The following is an 18,911-nucleotide window of genomic DNA, read 5'->3' as shown; positions in this document are numbered from 1 at the left end:
TGCCATAGTGAGTGGTTCAGAAACCACGAAGACACATTCCTCTGCCACAGCTTAGTTTTAGATGTGGATGAATGACCCAAGTTGGTCCATTAAAAGGGAAGCTAGGACTTGTATTCCAGGGTTGAGGAAGGAGAACCTCTTTTCTTCCTCTGATTGTTTTTTGGTTTGGCTTGGTTTTTCAGTAATATTTTTAATCTTTTAAAAATATACATTCATTATAGAAAATAGAGGAAAGTACCAGAATTGTAAAATTGCTCCTAGGCAACTAGAAATAATCCACATCATAAAATACTCTTTCAATCTTTTGTAACATTTATACACTGTGTTTTTTTTTCAGTTTTATCGAAATATAACTGACGTATAACATTGTGTAAGTTTAAGGTGTGCATAGTGTAGGTCAATTTTTTTTCAAATATTTGTGTAAGTACAAATGTATGTAAGCACATAGGAAATGTTCTAAAATAGTACCCATTTACTAATCTCTGGAGAAAAGAGTTGACATAGAAGTCGCAGTGAAAGAGGCTTTCATATTTGACTCTATGTTTGCCCGTTATGGTAATTTAGCAATGTACTACTGGGTTGATTTCTAAATAATTTCAGAAAAGCAAGAAAGAGATAAGCAGAACTGAACAAATAAATTATAAGGCAAATATAATATTTGGAGCATATTCACGGGGTCATTCCTCAAAATCTATTTCAAATGCCCCATCTGCTTGACTTCTTTTTTGACCCTTTCGACCAAATCTATTCTTGTTCTCCTTCAAACCCCTCTTTTCCCAAGGCTCCTATCATCTTCAGCTTTAGCTACTCTCAGGGTTTCTCCTTCCCTAGACTGCCAGTTTCTTGAGGGTAAGTAAGACTGTTTCTTCCTTGATTTATTCACTACGTAATATCCCTCATACCCAAGCACTGTGTCTGCACACAGACGATATTACTCAATTATTTATTAAATGGATTTTGAAATAGTCCTTTATGGAATCCACTAATCATCATTGATTCTCTTATTTTAATAAATATTCTTTTCTTTCCAGGACTATAATCAATACCACTTTCCAGGGCAAATTTGTATGCCCTGGCTGATGAGCTCAGCAGGTTAGACCTCTGTATTAACAAAACCATGGTCCTGGTTGGCACTCATCCTCTGGTCCATGGCCCCAAACTGTGCCCCTAGTTCCAGCCAGCTGTTGCCAAATGTCAGTTTTGTATAATAATTAATATCAGATGGGAAAGCCAGAGAAATTGATCTAAAACTGTTGCCATTGCTCTGCGTAAAGACATATTTACTAGACATGCTCTCTTGGGATTATTTCCACTCTCACCTGCTTTTCTCATTTGACAACAAGCCTCATTTATCCTTGGGTCTACTTCAGTGCTCAAAGCTATTAGTGTGTGTGTTCAATAAGCAATCACTGAATTGAATTTTACCAAGAATGAGTATTTTGCTGGTGGCACATTATTGCAACACATGAAGGTCAAGTGGAAAAGTAACCAAGGAACTAGTATTTTAATTGCTTTCTGTGTTACAAGGACTGTTAGTAGGCTTTTGAATCTTTACTATCTTCAATCTGACAACAGCCTTAAATGATTCCATCACTGTTCATAAGAAGGAAAAAATGAGGCAATTAGGACATTTATGTAATAAATGGTTGAAGTGATATGTAGCAAATTTAGAATCTAAGCCTATAAAAGTTATTGTTATGATTTAGAAACACTTAGATTTCCAATCCAGCTAATCTTAGCTTATAACAATAGATCTCTACTGTCAATGGCCCCAAATACCATAGTGAGGTCAATAGAGCATGCGCAAGTCTTAAAAACAATCATCAGCTTATGAGGTCATTGGATCTGAATCGTTCTGGAATTCACTTTGGGTTTGCTTGACTATTGCCTGAAATAATAAGACTGTAAAATTGAGATGGCTTATATCAGTAAGATAGAAAAGGCAGGCCCTAGGAGGAACAGGACCTCCTTTAAGACCATCTTAATAAGTGATATTGGAATTTGGATTTCTTCCTTCATGAAACGTAGCAAAACCAAATATGGGAGGATGAGTTATGTTTGACTTTTCATTGGTTTCAACATAGGAGTGTGATATGAGCCATGTAGAGGGAAGATCTTGAAAACTAAATTGATGTCCAAACCCAGATATCCAACAGCCCATTCTGTATTCCCTCCAATTCCCTCCAATTGGCACAGATATCTTAAATCTAAAATCATGCGTGCCATCTTTCCCGAGAAATCTGGTGTGGTAGGCAGAAAAATGGGTTCCCCAAAAATGTCCACATCTTAATCCTCCTAGAACCTCTAAATTTTACCCCATATGGAGACAGGGACTTTGAAGATGTGATTCATTTGAGGATCATGAGATGGAGAGATTATTCCTGGGTTGTTGGGGTGGGTCAGACACAGTCACAGAGTCCTGATAAGATGGAGGCAGGAGGGTCAGAGCCAGAGGAGAGGTGACAGCAGAAGCAGAGGCTAGAGGGAGGTAGACTCACATGCCAGGCCCCTAGAGGCTGGGCGAAACTAAGAAACAGATTTTCCTCTAGCGCCTCCAGAAGGGATTGCAGCCCCATCATCCTATTTTAGACATCTGATCTTCAGAATTTCAAGAGAACAGATTTGAGTTCTTTAAGCCGTTCAGTTTGTGGTAATTTGTTACAGCAGCCACAGAGAACTAACACATCTGTCATCTCCTATGAGTCAAAAGACCTGTAGGTAACAGATGACTCATTCAAAACAAGTAACTGAAGACAGTTTAATAAAGGAGCCAATTTCAAGATGTGAGCACAGTTGAAGAAAAACAAAGGGGTGGGGAGAGGGTGATGCATCTCTCCTTGCATGGGTAGCATCAGGCAACCATCATTCTGCAGGACCAAAGGAGCCCTAGAGAGAGCAGCAGGGAAGGGCCTACAGGCTGGCAGGATGGGGAACCAGTGAATAAATGCCCTCACCACTCCCTCCTCCCACTCTCTGGTCTCTGCTGGGGTTGCCCAAGGGCTAAGCCCAGCTACAAGCCACAAAGCGAGGGAGCCCAACTGAGCAGTCCTTAGAGATGGGCACGGAATGGAAAAGGAAAGAATGGAGAGGATAATCAGCGTTCTTCTACATGCTCTGGATCTTGGGGGATGGTAGAACCATCCTCTGGCAACCTGGCCACCTTGGCCTACCCCTGGTCCTCCCTCATCTCCTCACAGATTCGGCTCTCTCTGGTAGTCAAGGTTCCCTGATTCCTCCTATCTCTGGGGCATCTCCACACTGCATCCCCCACACTTAAAAAAAAAAAAAAAAAAAAAAAAACACTCCCATCATCTATTGTAACCAGAAGCAAAAAGAAGAAGAAAACCATTAAACAACAGGAGAGTGAGTTGTTTGGTCACTACAAATCTTCACTCCGTCTCGGGACACAACTCCATTGCATTCGTAAGATTATACTTTTTCACTAAAGATGCACTATAATTCTTCACTTGAGAACACTCACATTTATCCCCATTGTGTGGAAACTTTATGGGGTGATGAATTTGAGATATGGAAGTACAATATAGCAGAAAATTAACTGGTTATGTTGCCAGCATTCAGAGAACTTTGAATAATACAGTGAAGGCAAGGGAGACAATTCTATGAGGAAAGTAAGCTGAATTGATTGGCCCCTCGCCTCGCTTCCCGCAAGAGCATGGTAGTTTAAAATGATGTATGTTTTTCCCAATTATAAAACAGCATAAAGCATTGTAAGGATTTGAGAAAATATGTAAAAATATTAAAGTAAAAGATGGTCTTCCAAAACTGGTATTGTATAAACCCTTCACTTTTTTTTTTTTTTTTTTTTATCAATACGTTTGCTTGAGATACAGGGCACATTCTATTTGTTACAATTTTGTTTCATTCAACTCATTTTATATGATGTCATGATGAGTATGTTCCCCTGTCAACAAAAACTGCATAATTTTAAGTCACTGGGGATTTGAGAAATGGCTTAATAAATAAAGTTGAGACAATTTATTAATCAGTTGGAAAAGAAAAGAAGATTCCATCAATTCTTGAATGAGTTTGAATTCTTACTACAAAATAAATTCCAGATTATAAAAATTTTAAGCATTGAAATACAAAAACATAAGAACTCTAGGGTAAAGTTTTGGAGAATATATGTGATTTTGAAGTGGGGAAGCATTTTCAAAGCATAAGACCTTTCAATAAAGAATAAAATGTGCCTGTAGAAACATTAGTTTTTATGTGAAAAGAAATTGTGAACAAAGTTTAAAAAACATGACAAAGAGGAATAAAATGTCTGCAACCTATCTGGCAGATAATGGGCTAATGTGCAAAGATTATTCACAATAAAAGTCAGTTAAATGACTTAAGGGATCAGTCACAGAAGGATAACTACAAATGTTCCATATTTTCATGTTTGTACCTTGTACTTTATTTTCATGATTAACATATATCCTTTAAAAGCTTGTAAAATATCTTTATAATAACACTTCTAAATATTTTTATAATAATCCATTAGGTGGCTGAACCATAATTAGGAACCCTTTGCCTTATCTTGAACATTTGTATTTTTCCAAAGGTTTTGTTGAATGCATAACACTACCATAAATATTTTATTGCAAAATAGGTTTACTTGAGTTTCATTAGGATGGATTGCCATCAACAGCATTAGTGGATCAAATGGCATGAACGTTTCCTGACTCTCCTATTGTTGTTTTTTTTTTTTTTTAAAGATTTATTTGTTTATTTGAGAGAGAGAGAGAAAGCACGTTCATGTGAGGGAGTAGGGGCAGAGGGAAAGAATCTCAAGCTGAATCCCCACGCAAGGCTCCATCTCACGACCCTGAGATCACAACCTGAGATGAAATCAAGAGTGGGACAGTTAACTGACTGAGCTGCCCAGGTGCCTTACGACTCTCCTGTTTTCTTATTTTTCATACCACAAAATATAAACTTAATGAAATAAAACAGAAGAGAATAGGACAGGAAGAAAACTGATATTTGGAGAAATTCCCCACATTGGCAATTTGTTGGTTGATTTTGAATTTGTTGGTTGGTTTTACTTTGCAGAGCAGGATCGTTTTACAAGCTTTATGGGCAATTTCATGAGAAATAAGTCTGGGCTCACTGGCCTCCACCCTAACTAAGAAATCCAAGCACTCATATGGGGCTCAAGCCACCCTGAAATCCTATTTCCAGTTCACCACCTCTGAAGTGCATACAGAGCTTTGGGCTATTTATTTAACTTCTCAAGCCTCAACTGACTACAAAGAGAGATCCAAATGGCCCCCATCCAGTGATGTAAAATAAATATTTTGGAGTGGGCTTTTAACATGTATGAAGGACCTGCTTTGTAACTGTCTGACAGGTGTGGCTCTGCTGCATTGGTTGGTAACTGCCTTAGGAAACTGTTGCCAAGGATGGAGAGCAAGGGGGCTGGGAGCTCTGCTGGACAGAAAAAGAATCAATACATTGATTAAAACACATTACTGTGCGCTCTTTAAAATGAGCTCCTTCCTCTCGTCGGCTCTCCAAAGCCCAGGGGAGTGAACCTCTGTTGGAGAAAGGATTTTGAAAGGGATAAGAAGGGTGCTTTTGAGACCTGTAGGTGACCAGACTCATCCTTGAGCAAAGATAGAAGTCACTTTCTCTAACTCTGGTTGTCAGCTGGGGTGATCTTATGCCCCAGATGATAATTTTGGTGGCCAGCAATGTACAGTGGTGGGGACGCTGATACTGGCATTTGGGGGTGGAGTCCAGGGGTCCCAATAAACATCCTACAATGCACAAGGCAGCCCCCCCCACACACACACCAGGAATTATCTGGTCCCAATTGTTATTAGTGTCAAGGCTGAGAAACTGCTCTATTCTAAAACGATGTATTCTAACACTTAATCCTATTTTTCTCTATTTAGCAATATCTCTTTAGTCTCCAAATTTACACACCCACATTAACCACTTTACAATTGTGATTACATGTCAAGATTGACCATATGTTTTCTAGTTGGTTAGAGCACTTCAGGTCTTTACTGGCACTAAATTAAAAAAAAAAAAAAAAAAAAAAGTAGAGGTGAAACAAAAACCAAGTGAAAAAAATGTAAACGTGGCTTTAGTTAATAAAAGGAATCAATGTGTAGTTACATTCAGAACATAAATACCGCTTATCAAATACCATAGAATTTGGGCAAAGCTATCCCCAAAGGAAATGTCAATGTTTTAAAAGCTTCTATTACTTAGCAAAATAGAGAAAACTATCAATAGACCAAGGATTTATCTTAAGGACCTAGAAAAGGAGTAGGAGAAGCAAAACCCTGAGGGAAAAAATAATGAGTCTTCAAACCAAAAATCCATGAATTACAAAAAAAAAAAAAAGAAGAAGGAGAAGAAGAAGTGTTAAATTAATCCAAAAATGAATTGTTTGAAAAGGCCATGGCATCTACCAGTTTTTCAAACTTAAGTGATCCTAAGTGAAATTTCCAGGTCCTTCTACCCTCTTCCCCAAATTTAAATCCAGGACTTTGGAGGAGAGGCCCTGAAATCTGTGTTTGTAACTCCCTCTCCAGGAGACTCTTGCAAATGGGCAACTTCAGGAAACCCTGAATGTAGCCAGTCTTGAACAAAACTCATCAAGGTAAAAAAGGAGAGGTAGTTCAAATAGAGAAGCTCATGAATATAAGAAGAGCCAGACCCACATTTATGGGGGAAAAAAAACTCAAAAAGTATGAGTGAATGCAGTGTCATCTGTGACAGGAAAACCTTCTATCATGGCTCTGTCTTTTGTTGCTATTTCCATTCTGATGACAGATATTTCTAATCTCCTGAATTTGTCCTCCATGTCACTTACTTATCTCTACGTGTCTCTTGTGTATTTATTTATCTGGCTAGCTCCGCTCCTCTCATTAATCTCTGCACACTTTTCCTCTGAGGATCTCCGAGCACCTGCTCTGGACTTCTCTGCTTCCACTGGCTTTTTTTCCTGTTGTTCCGGGGTTGTACTGTTTATCAGAAAACCTTCTTCCCTGCTCACATGTCCTTCTCTGGTCAGACACACTGCCCACTGGGAACCCAGACTGGAGAATCTCTAAGCCTCTCTTTGTGGCCAGTCCCTTATTCTACCCCCAGGAATTTGGGGCCATGGTGAGGTGATGTTTGCCCATCATCCCCAGAATGATCTCTTTGGGAAGGATCTTTCCAAGCATCTGGCTGTTTTTCTCAGTTTGCTCATCATGTGTAGTGATGATGGGGCACAGGTAGTGGAATAGACTTCCAGAAGTGATGCAGAGACCATGCAGCATGCTGCTGGAGAGGTCTAAGCCCAGATAAGGGACAGAGGAAAGCCATGACTGATCATGCCTTTGACTTTCATAGGTCGGAGGTCATGTTCTCCACAAGGGGCTTCCTCCTGGCTTTTTCCTGGCCGAAGAGCTTCTTTGCTGAAGGAGGCTGGGTTGCTGGTCACTTTTCCAGCTGCTATGGAGCCTCTTGTTAGCAGTGGGAAGTTATAGTGCCCACAGCGTCAGGGGGTCCCTACCTCCACATGGGGACCTTGTGACGAGGCCCTCCAGTGCCATCTCTGACTGTCAGCTCCAGGACACCCACTAAGAGGGAGGGTGGCTTTCCATTGCCCCTCAAGTCCCCCTCTGCCTCTCGTCTCCGCAGCATGGCCATAAGGTATAGATGCAGCCCTGCTATGGCATTCCCAGAAGGCGTGGGACACACATGCCCTCCATCTGATTTCCATTGCATGACATTTTGCAGAGATCCCACGAAGTTTCTGGCATGCTTTTGAAATGCACCGTTCCTGGTTTCCAGTGTGAATGTATTTTCTTCTCTTTTGGATTACTTTCTTGATTTAAAATGGGGAACGGAGTCGGGGGAGGATGCAGTTTTTCCATTCACCATTTTAACTGAGAGATTCGTAGGGAGATTTCTCCTTTCTTGCTAAATATAGAACAAAACAAGGGGGATATGGCACAAATGGGTTTCTAAGGTGAGGGACAGCAGATGCCAAGGAAGCCAGCTCTGAAAGGTCCCAAGCCTCCAGCCAGGGAAGTGACATCAAGAGCTGTTGGGAGCCTAGGACCCATGCAGCCCCAATCCCGGGAACCTCAGCTCCCTTGTCACCCACCTCCCAGCCATCTCCCCACCTTTCGACAGCAGTCAGTGGGAAGACCATCTTTCCACAATTGGCTTCTAGCAACCAGACAGCTTCCTACTACTATTTCATTTTAGAAGGTTGAGATCTGATTTTCACAGGAAACTCATTCCAGAGTCTTTCCCTTTCAATTCAGATCCAATTATTGGAAACAAAGATGCACATGGCAACCCTTTTTAAAAAAAAACTGAAAATAGTTCAAACTAAAGAGCAGGAGAAAATGAAACCTCAGCCATTTGTCAAAAGCCCCATTAAACCCATTATTTTCTGAAAGGAAATCTTTCGGCAGCCTTTTGTCAGTTCCAAATTTAGAGGCGCTCACTCAGGATGTGATAGTGGGAAGGATGAAGCTAATAGAAGCTCCATGTGGGCTATTTTTAGGCCAATCCATGTGTCCTCATCAGGAGGAATGCAAAATTCATTAGGAAAGGATGTCTTGCTGGCTGAGAGCTCCCCTTCCATTGCTGTCAGCATCAGTGCCTCTTAGAACCATCCAATGACCCCAGCTGCCCCAGAACCCCTACAGCTCCACAGCTGGAGGCTGGCAGAAGCTGCAGTGGCCCCAAGCACAAACCAGAGTCATTCCTGGCCTTCCCAGCTGGGGCTCCAGGGGACTCCCAATCAAGGCAGCTCTCCTCCTTCCCCACCCCTAGGCTCCCTTCTCCTTTCCTGAAAGGAAAAATCAGGTGTGAGTTCTTGGTGATCCACAGGTCTGGGCATTCACATCCTCTTGACTGGACAAGCCCTTTACTTCTGGTACTTTCTAACTTGCTGGCTTCTGATACACATCACCCCTCCAGCAATATCATTGGTGTTTGCAAGCAAGGAGCCTTGAAGTTGGGTCTTGAATACCTGTTCCATGGCTTTGAACAGCTGCTCTGTGCTTTCCTTGTTGAACGACCCTAGAAAAGTTCCTTGATATCTCCAAGACTCAGAATGATCAATGCCCTTACAACTGGGCAATTGCGAGGACCAGAAAGGATTATATTCATGGAACACTGTATTGGGTTGAATAGTTTCCTCCAAAACCCTGTGCCCACCTGGAGTCTGTGAATGTCATCTTACTTGGAAATAGGGTCTTTGCAGGTGTAATCAAGTAAAGATTGAGGTCACACCAGATTACAGTGGACCAGTGACTAGTGTCCTCATAGAAGAGGAAAATTTGAACACAAATACACAGAGGGAAGAAGGTCCATGTGATGACGGAGACAGACATTGGAGTGATGCAGCTATGAGTCATTGTCACACAGGGGCAAGCCAAGAGGTGCCAAGGATTGCTGACAGCTATCAGAAGCTGGAAGAAGCAAGGAAGGATTCCTCCCTAGAACCTTAGAGTATGGCCCTGCCCACACCTTAATCTCAGACTTCCAGGCTCCAGAGCTATGAGAGAATACATTTCTGTTGATTAAGCCACCCAATTTGTGGTCATTTGTGGTCATTTGTAGCAAACAAATTCAGATGCCTTTAGCACAGTATCTAGCAAATATTAAGCACACAATCAATGTGGAGGTATATTTTGTTAGCCCAGCAAGTGTCTGACACATAGTAGGTGTTCAGTAAATGTTTGTGGAATGAAATGAGTTAACATTAAATATCTCTTTGAAGTGTATTTTGAGAACATATTTCTAAATAAAGAAAACCTTTACTCATAGTAATATTTATACTAATGGCAGAATTATATAAAGTAATTAAAAACATTTGCAAAGATTTTAATAATACCATTGAATATTATTAACATAAAATGTATTATCTGATCTCCTAAGATTTTTTAGTATCATAGAAAGTAAGTTCTGAAACGTATTCATTATGAAACTAAATGTGCTAATATAACCATAGTTAATTTATATTAAAATATATACTAAAAAGCTGGAATAGTAGTTGTCTTCGGGTCATTGTGATTGTTTTTCTTTTTTGTGTGGCTCTTTTCCATCTACATCCGCTACAGTGGGTGCATATTATATTTAAAACAAACAGAAACTTTACCTTTAAAAAAAACAATTCAAGTAGCAAAGGCAATATATATGAAAGTTACAGCATATAACTCCCCACCAATCCTTCTACCCTAGCACAGATTTTGCAAACTAGAGTAATGTGTGCTTCTGTCTGGTAACAGCATTTACAAAATGAATTACGTGGGACCAAGTTGATATCTGCAGCATGAAGAGTAATCATTTGTTGGCTTGAGAAGGCACTGCATCTGGCAGAAGCTATGTTCCTGTGAAATGATTGACCAAGGCTAAAAAATAGAAGATGGAAAATGGAAGATGTGTGAAATCAATCAGTCAGTAAGTCCCATTTTAATGTTCATGGTGTGCCTGTTATTATACCAGGGAACTGGAGGTTAAAAAGAAATGGAACCTGGGAACTCCAGAATTTGAAGAGGAATCACTGGTCATCCAGTTTAACATCCAGCATAGAGAATAAATCTTCATAATAAAATATAGCTAGCTGGGTACTGTGATGCAACATGGCTTTGGTGGCCTCCAGGAAACTTGATGCATTCACATCCTCATGCAGTTCCCTCCCCTTAAATTTTCACGGACCCAATGACCTGCTTCAGGGGGTGGAAGGTGGAGGAAGTGATCCCATGCTTGCCCTAAACCTCAGTGGGGCCTAGTGACTTGCCCTGGTTTATGTGGAACTTGCTGCAACAGAAGAAGTCCGGCCTCCCTGTGACCACCATGCTGTGAGAAGCCAGCCCAGTCACGTACGGAGGCCACGTAGAGCAGCAAGAGGCTTCCAGTCAACAGTCCCAGTGGAACTTCTAGGTGACAATCAGCACCAGCCTGCCATCCCTTAGTGAGGCCATCTCCAGGGTGGAACTGAGCCTGCCACATGAGGTCCCATGAATTATCCTTATCAAGCCCGGAGCAAATGCTCAGAACCCTGAGCGAATCAATGCAATAGTGGCTGCTTGCACCACTGAGATGTGGGATAGTTTGTTGCATAGAGGTGGATGACCAAACCGACATCTAGTCTCAGCTCAAACACTTTTAGGAACAAGAGACTATGCTTCATGAAGTCATCCGTTCCATTTTTAATAACAATAATTGCTAGAACATTCTTTTCTGTATTTAAAAAACCTGCCTTCCTCACTCACAACCTGTCTCTATGTAAAGTAAGTCTATGGTAGGTCTTCTAGAATCTTTAGACGATTGTGACCTTCATTCCCTACCCCTCTAGCACAAGACATGTACACATCTCATCTTTTCTTAGAAGTAAAAATCTCCAGCTTCTTCAGGTCCTGATTCTTTCCTTTGAAAGCTCAAACTTTTTTTGGTAAAGATTTGATTTATTTATTTGAGAGAGAGAGCATAGGGGGAGGAGCAGTGAGAGAGTGAGCGCAGACTCCCCACTGAGCACCGAGTCTGACTCTGGGCTTGATCCCTGGACCCAAAGATCATCACCTGAGCCAGAACCAAGAGTTGGATGCTTAATTGACTGAGCCACTCAGGTGTCCCCCAAAAGCTCAAACTCTTATTGGTAAACCAGATGCCATCTGGAGACACACAGGAAATCCACATTACTGGATAATAAAACAACACAATCTAAAAGCGTACCAGGGCTAAGTCGAACGTGTTTCCTCGACCCATCCAATCTGTCCTGTGGGTGCATACCTGTATGTACGTATATAAAATCATTTTTGCCCTTGCCCTAAGATATTTGTGATAGCATGGGAAATGCAATGGCCAATAGCACCGTAGGCTAGATAACCAGATGGGAATAAGCTTTGGGTCTGCCTGTATCTGGGAGACGAACGATGTTGAATGGAGTCTCCTCCAGCTACAGAATATGAAAAGTTACATGCTTTCCTTGCCTTTAAAGGAGCACCAGTATTTCAGTGTATGGTTGCTCAGAAATATTTTCCTCAGAAAACTACTGGTTAGAAAAAATTTACGACTTAACATCCACTGCAACCACAGGGAAGATGAAGGAGTCTGTTAGCTCTCCAAGGCTGAGAATTATCTTTGAGTCATGTGTGTTGCTCCTCAACAGCCTTCAGGACCAGGCTGTTCTTATGCAGATGAGGATTTCTCTAATATGGCACAGTCTGTTTCTAAGTTACTGCTGAAACAGCCTGTGGCACTGGGAATTCAATTATTGATCCAACTTTAGGATCGATGCTGGTCACAGCATCACAACAGACATACGGAGCTCTGCATTTGGAGGGAGATAGCCAATGGATGGTATGGATGTGGTGCAGGAGGCAGTGTTCCTTTGGTCCTTGTTTGAGTAAGACTGTGTGTTATAACAAGATGACAACTCAGCCGTTTTTAAGAGTCATTCGGGATGGCGTTTGGGGCCAAAGTGAATGCCTATCATTGCTCCAGATATTTTACTTTCCCCAAATACTGTGGTATTTGAGAATTGTGGTATTCCACAGAAGGGTCTATAAGGGGAGGAATGCATGCATCCGAAGGCTGAGTTTGTCCCTCCGACTCTGTCACTCGTTGGCTTTCTTATAATGAAATGGGTTACTAAATCTCTCTATGAATTAATTTCAACATTTATGAAGCTGAAATAAATACTTTGCTGAATTGGTGGAAGCACCAACAAGCTCCCTGTTAAATATGCTATAAATGACAAGTCGTAGAGACGGATGGGCCACAGTGTCCATGTAGATGTCCTTTAGTACACTAGACTCCTCAAATTCCAATGACCTTCACCTTTACTGCACTGTCTCACTATTAAGAGGAGCCCTAACAGAGCTGTAATACCTCCGAGACTCTGTGTTTGCTGGAGTGGCTCGTCAGCCAAGAGTAGTCATGGTTGCCTCTAAGTATTGGCTTTTCCACCATGCATTACACGCATCTACACCAGCGGCTTCCTTCACTCTCTATACTCTGATGAATTCCACATTGTTTTACCTCCACTCAGGCTGAGCCCAGGCCCCAGCACATCTGACAGGCCACACCTCATTTCCGCGTGGATGGATGACCCACAGGCATCTCAGCCTCAGCATGACCTCGAACTCACACTGCGGGTTCTCCTTCCCAAACCCACACTCCTCCCATCAGCGTTGCCCGGAAAACACAGAATACTCAGTTACATTTGAATTTTCTATAAACCACAGTGAATATTTTTTTTTAGGAACTGGAGGTCCCATGTGATATTTGCAACATTCTGATACTAAAACATTATTCGTTGCATATTTGGTTGCATGGATAGACTACAACTACTTTTTTTTAGTATCAGAATATCCCAAATATCACAGAGACCATACTTATAAGAATGATTTCTATAAAATTCAAATTTCTATAAAATTTCTATAAAATTCAAATCTCACTGGGTGTCCTGGATTCTTATTTGCTAAAGCTGACAAGCCGACCTCAGCATTGTTGGCCACCCAAGGGTCACCTTCCACTCTCTAAGTTTTGCATCACCTCCCCCTTACCCTCAGGACAAACCCTCGGCCTGAGCTAAGGTCCCTTGTGATCTGTTTCCTTCTCCTGCCACTTCTTGCTGCCCCCCTCCATGTCCCAACCCATGCGCTCACCAACCTCACTGGGCTCTACCTCTCGGGTGTCAAATTACTTGCAGGCTGCCTGAAATGTGCATGTTCTCATCTCTAGATCTGCATCCAGGTAGCATTAACCCCATTTTAGATCTTCCTTGAACTATCCTAGACAGGGAGACTTCTCGGGGCCCCCAGGGTAGAGACCTCAGCAGGGCTTCCTGCATGATTTCGTTCCTACTCTGCTCTCTGTGACCTCGCATGTGACTCTGAGTGTGCAAGTCTTCATCGGGGTTTAGGGAGGCATGTGATTCCCCCATGGGAGTGTGGCCGCGCAGCTGGGTCTCAAGTGACAATGGCCAGTGACAGTTCCTTCCTGACCCATGGAGTGTGGCTGTGTGACACTTCCCAGGACCAGGACGACTGTGCTAAGAACACAGATTCTGACTGTATCAAATACTTGCTGTGTGGCAGTGGGCAAGTCTCTTGGCCTCTCTGTGCCTCAGTGTTCTCATCTATTAAATGGGAAATGTTGGTAGCCTCTGTCTCTTTCTGTTGTAATGATGATTCCATGAACTTATGTTTGTGAAGTGGCTGCAGCCCTGCCTGGCCTGCCCTAAGTGTGACTTTCATGGTGACATCACTCAGTTTTCTCACTCTGATCGCACTGTATTTTATTTGGCTCTTAGCTTGGCATCTCTCCCCTCGTTGGAAAGATCTTGGTGGATGGAGACTTTCTTATCCTCCTTTGCATCCTGGGGTCTGGGCACTAGAACACATAGAAAGTGTCCAGTAAACATTTATCCTAGCCACGGCGGTGGCTGCAGAAACCTGACAGGGTGAAGATTAACTCTGCCTTGAAGATTATAGAATAGCTTTTCAGAGAAAATGACATTTATGCTGCATCTTGGGGTGATGTAAGAGCTTTCCTGGAAGGTAGGGGCAACTAGAAATCCAAGCAGAGGAAATTTCAGAGAGAGTCGGGATCCTGGGGCAAAGCCCAGTGGGCACTGCTGCCTGTGTGGGATCACTGTTGGGAACGTGTAGGAAGCGCTGGGGTGGTCATCTGGGAGCTCAGATGTCTTCTGCCGGGAGTGGCCGCAGTTGTCCTGCAGGCATCAGCCTTGTCCCTGGAGGATTTGAGGCAGAGGTGTCAGGGAAGTCATCTTGGTGGGTTGGCCTGTGGGAAGCAGGCAGGCAAATGGGAAGATTGTTGCTCAAGAGGTGTCAGGAATCAGTGACCTGACACAAGGCAGGGACAGCCAGTGCACCAACAGCCCGAGGGTGCCACACACGCAGAGGGTCCTGGGGATGGTACCCCTGCAGGGAAGGAAAGGCTGGCACCACAGACCCAGGGGCTGGAGGGACAATGAGGACAATGGGGATTCATGGATCCACAGAGGGACCCTGGGGAGGGATGCAGAGCCCCTCCCTCCCGCCTGTGACCTCTGTGGGTCTCTGAGTCACCAGCATGTGTCCATCAGGGCCAAGCCAGCAACAAGTCTCCCTCCCAGACTTTTCTTAGCTTCTGATTTATTGGTTCTGGTTCAGAGGCCCACAAGATAGTCACAGGAGCAAAATGTGTGAAGTTTGAGGAATAAAAAGATGATATAAATCTCAAAGGAGACTTCACATTCTTCCCCATTATAGGTCCAAACTGTGCACCATAATCATCCCTTGGAAACTGGCAATGTCCTCAAAGGAAGAAGGGAACCCCATCCTGTTGGGTGCGGACCCTGTTCCATCAACATCTTGGATGCCTTCACAGCTCAGTGTCTCTGGTATCCCAATATCAGCCTCAGAGCTAACTGGTATCAGCCCACTTGACAGATGTGAAGGCAAAGGCTCAGAAAGGCCACATGACTTGCCCAAGGCCACAGCCCTCCTGAGTGGCAGAGCCAGGGTTCACCATCAGGCCAATGCCTACAGGCAGGCCTACACCACTAGGCAGGGACCTCACTTGATGGCCCTCTGCTCAGGGTTTCAGAAGCTGGAAGTTTTGCTCAAGGCTATTCTTGGACAGTCTTTCCCTCGAGTCATCAAAGCCCTACTAGGTCTTCAAGGACCCTAGGCTCCTTTGCCATTTAAAGCCATCTCCACAGAAAAACTCCCATGGACATGGCCAAGGACATAGCCAAGGTCATAAGAAGGTCCATGTGGAGTGTTAGTGCATCCCTCACTGATGACCTGAATCTGGCCCACGGCTGGTCTCATTCCTGGGTGGAGGTGGGGGCCCTGTATGATGGGCAGCCTTTGCCCCCCCCCCCCCCGCCCCATGCTTTAATTCTGGACCTTGTATTGCACTCTTGTCTCCTTCAGTCCTCTCCTCTTCCTTCCTAAGAGTCTGGGGTTCCTGAGGTGGACTTCCACTTACATGAGCATTGTGAGCAGAAGCTAGGAGTTCTAAATGAAAGAGGAAAGGAAATGGCCCACGCAGCAGCCCTGAGCCATTGGCACTTGCATTATTTATGTGGAAGACGGGAACGTTTCTTCCTCTCATCCAAATGAAACCCGGTGTTCATAAGAACCTTGGGATGCATAAATATGGCTACAAGCAGACTTCATGATAGAGCTAAATGAGGGTGCAAAGTCAGGCGTTCCTTCCACGTGTGTGATTGTCATTCGACAAAGAGCTCGAGACATCAGGGAAAAGGAAGCAGCAGCTAGGGAGGAACAGATGCAAACATAAATAGTTACCGGAAATAAATGCAGATGTCAGGCCTGCAAGGCATAGTGGGCTTCGTGGGGGAAATTATTGATCAGGTCTGAAGATTAGATAAGATACAGGACGTGGTGCATACTTGTGTTTTACTCCAGTCCTCACTGGGACAGAGGCAGAGAAACTCAGACTCGTGTCTCCTCCTCTGACCCTCTGTTTCCTTCCGGCCAGCCTCAATTTCGGATCAACAGACATTGTTGACCTCGAAATAACTGTCCACTTCTCAGTCATCCCATGAGCGTGGCTGTCCTAGCCCTCACCTGACCAGGTGTGGCCGGTCCTCTGGGGGATCTTCCGTTACTGTGAGCTGCCTCCTGGGCCGCTGTGGGACTCCCTGGCCAGACCCATATCGCATCCCCCCTCTCTAGATCAACCTCTCTTCCTGACCTTGAGCCTGGTTTGCTAAATCTGCTTCTATTCTCTCTTGGCACTACACACACACGTGTGCATGCACAGCTGCCCACACCGTACACAAAACATGCATACATATAACCCATACAGAGCTCACATACACATACACACAACCTGTACAACAGACACAGCACATACAAAATGCACACACAACACACACATGCACAACACATACACAATAGACATACAATACCGATGATACACACCCACAACACGTACACTACATACATACCACACACACACACACACACACACACACACACACACACCTTCTTTCTGTGTGCACTCTAGGATGATAACCTCATCAGATATCTCGTTTCTCCCTTTGCCTAATTATGACCCTGGAACCTTTATGACTCACCCTGCCTTGTAGACCAACAGAAACTCTTCAAACCCACTGGGCCGACTCATCACGCAACTATGAACTTGGTCCTGCCTATAGTGGGTGGTATGGAAAGCCTGAATTGAGGCTCATCATTTTGAATACTGGAGTCCTTCATCCAGAGTGATTTGAGCTCCCATTGCCTAAATACAACTCACCTAAGGCTTGTCATCGGGTCTGGAATTGTATCACTAACGAATCACTATACTGACAGAGCAACTCTTTGTGTGCATAAGATACAATATGTAAAAGAAACCTTAACACGTATGTGTGGGACTTACAAAACACACTCTAGATTATTCATTAGGATCCAGTTGTTCCATCAGTTGGTTGGCTGCCCACATCTGTTTGTTCAAGTGGGTGCTGACAGCATTCTGTGGGATAGACAGGATAGGACTGGGGCCTCTTCCTCACCAATGTGAGTACAGTTTACTGAAACCAGAGGGTGGTGTGCTTTCCTGGCTCCAGAGAGTTTTTTTTTTTTTTTTTTAGAGTTTTCAAAGTCTAGAGCACAAATGAGTATAATTCAGTCTCTCAAGGAAACACCTGGATAATACCTAGAAACAGGCACCATCAAGAGCTCTTTTTCACTACACAGCCCCAACTGTTTGTAAGAGACATTTCCAGGGCCCCAGAGAGCACCAGGTGATCCTCAGACATGTCACCAAAGGAGGGGGGGGGAAGATGTGGGTCTCCATCATTTCAGAATAGGACAGGGGAGAGAACATGGGATTTGGGGTCAGAAAGAACTGGGTTTAAATTCACCCAGTTGAATGAGTAAGTTTCCTCTGGGCAGACCCAGTTTTCTTATCTGTAAGATGGAGATTACAGCCTACTTCACTGAGTCATTCTGCTAACTAACTGAGTGTGTGGGACCCATCAGCGGTGTTGAGGACATGGGGGGATGGTCATTGTGTATACATCAGGCAATAAGTTTCCTGAATCATTTCAACTAAAAAGTCTCCCCAGATACATCATCTCAGGGCACAGATGGCATTGTGCTGGGGGGTGTGCTGAGCTGAGAGTCCCAGGAACATCATGGCAGGGCCCCTGGCAGGCTGGCCTCAGCTGGTCTCACCTGGCCAGGTGGTCTCACCAGCAGGATTCTTAGGGCTTTAGACATGGTGACTTGGACCCCAAGAATAAGAAACGGAAGCTGCCTATTTCTTAAGATCTTAACCAGAGAACTAGTGCCAAGTCCCTTTCTTTGTGTTGTGCGGGTCACACATGGACCCCACATCTCAAAGAGAGGAGTGTCAGAGAATCAGGGGCCACCTTTTATCCATCACCCTTTCTCACCTCCCTAAATGTCACCTCTTCGCTGAGCCCCTCTCCCCACTTTAGTCCCTCCCTGCAAGCCCCGCACTCCCCAACCCCTTCCATGGTTTATTTCTCTCCACAAAGTGGTGACCAGCTGATACAGTGTATTTTGCCTATTTGCATGTTTACCATCCATCTCTCCCCGCTGAAGTGCAGGCTACTTATGGACTCGTATTTTGGTCCATGTTGTTCCACGCTGTAGTCCATACACACAGCCATGCCTGGCACATAGCAGTCATTCAGTTCACAGCTGGGGAAAAGATGACCATGTGCTATGGCAAACAGCAGCCTTTGGTCCATAATCAGATGCACCCTGTCTCCTGTAGACATCTGATGGAAAGAGCTCAGACATAGAGGAAGTTTTCCAATGTAGACACAAGGTCTTTGACCTCCTTTTCCTCAAGGGGTGGGGTTATTGCCCTTGCATGTGGGCAATCTGTGACAATTGCCTTGCATGTGGACAATCTGTGACAATGGTGAG

The 18,911-nt window shown here is 43.7% G+C and overlaps 1 long non-coding RNA gene across 1 annotated transcript in view; it reads left to right on the top strand.

The window, feature by feature from the left end:
- Positions 1–3,062: 3,062 nt before the first annotated feature.
- Positions 3,063–18,911, top strand: part of LOC140616231 (uncharacterized) — a 28,627-nt gene continuing 12,778 nt past the window's right edge. Inside the window, exons 1-2 of the long non-coding RNA XR_012016772.1 lie at positions 3,063–3,423; positions 10,257–10,428. This is a non-coding gene — a long non-coding RNA (uncharacterized lncRNA). The remainder of the gene's footprint in view (positions 3,424–10,256; positions 10,429–18,911) is intronic.

The sequence above is a fragment of the Canis lupus genome, chromosome 24 (assembly GCF_048164855.1).
Source record: "Canis lupus baileyi chromosome 24, mCanLup2.hap1, whole genome shotgun sequence".
Taxonomy (NCBI): Eukaryota; Metazoa; Chordata; class Mammalia; order Carnivora; family Canidae; genus Canis; species Canis lupus.
Note: the sequence above shows the minus strand (reverse complement) of the source record. Positions and strands in the feature narration are given on the sequence as shown.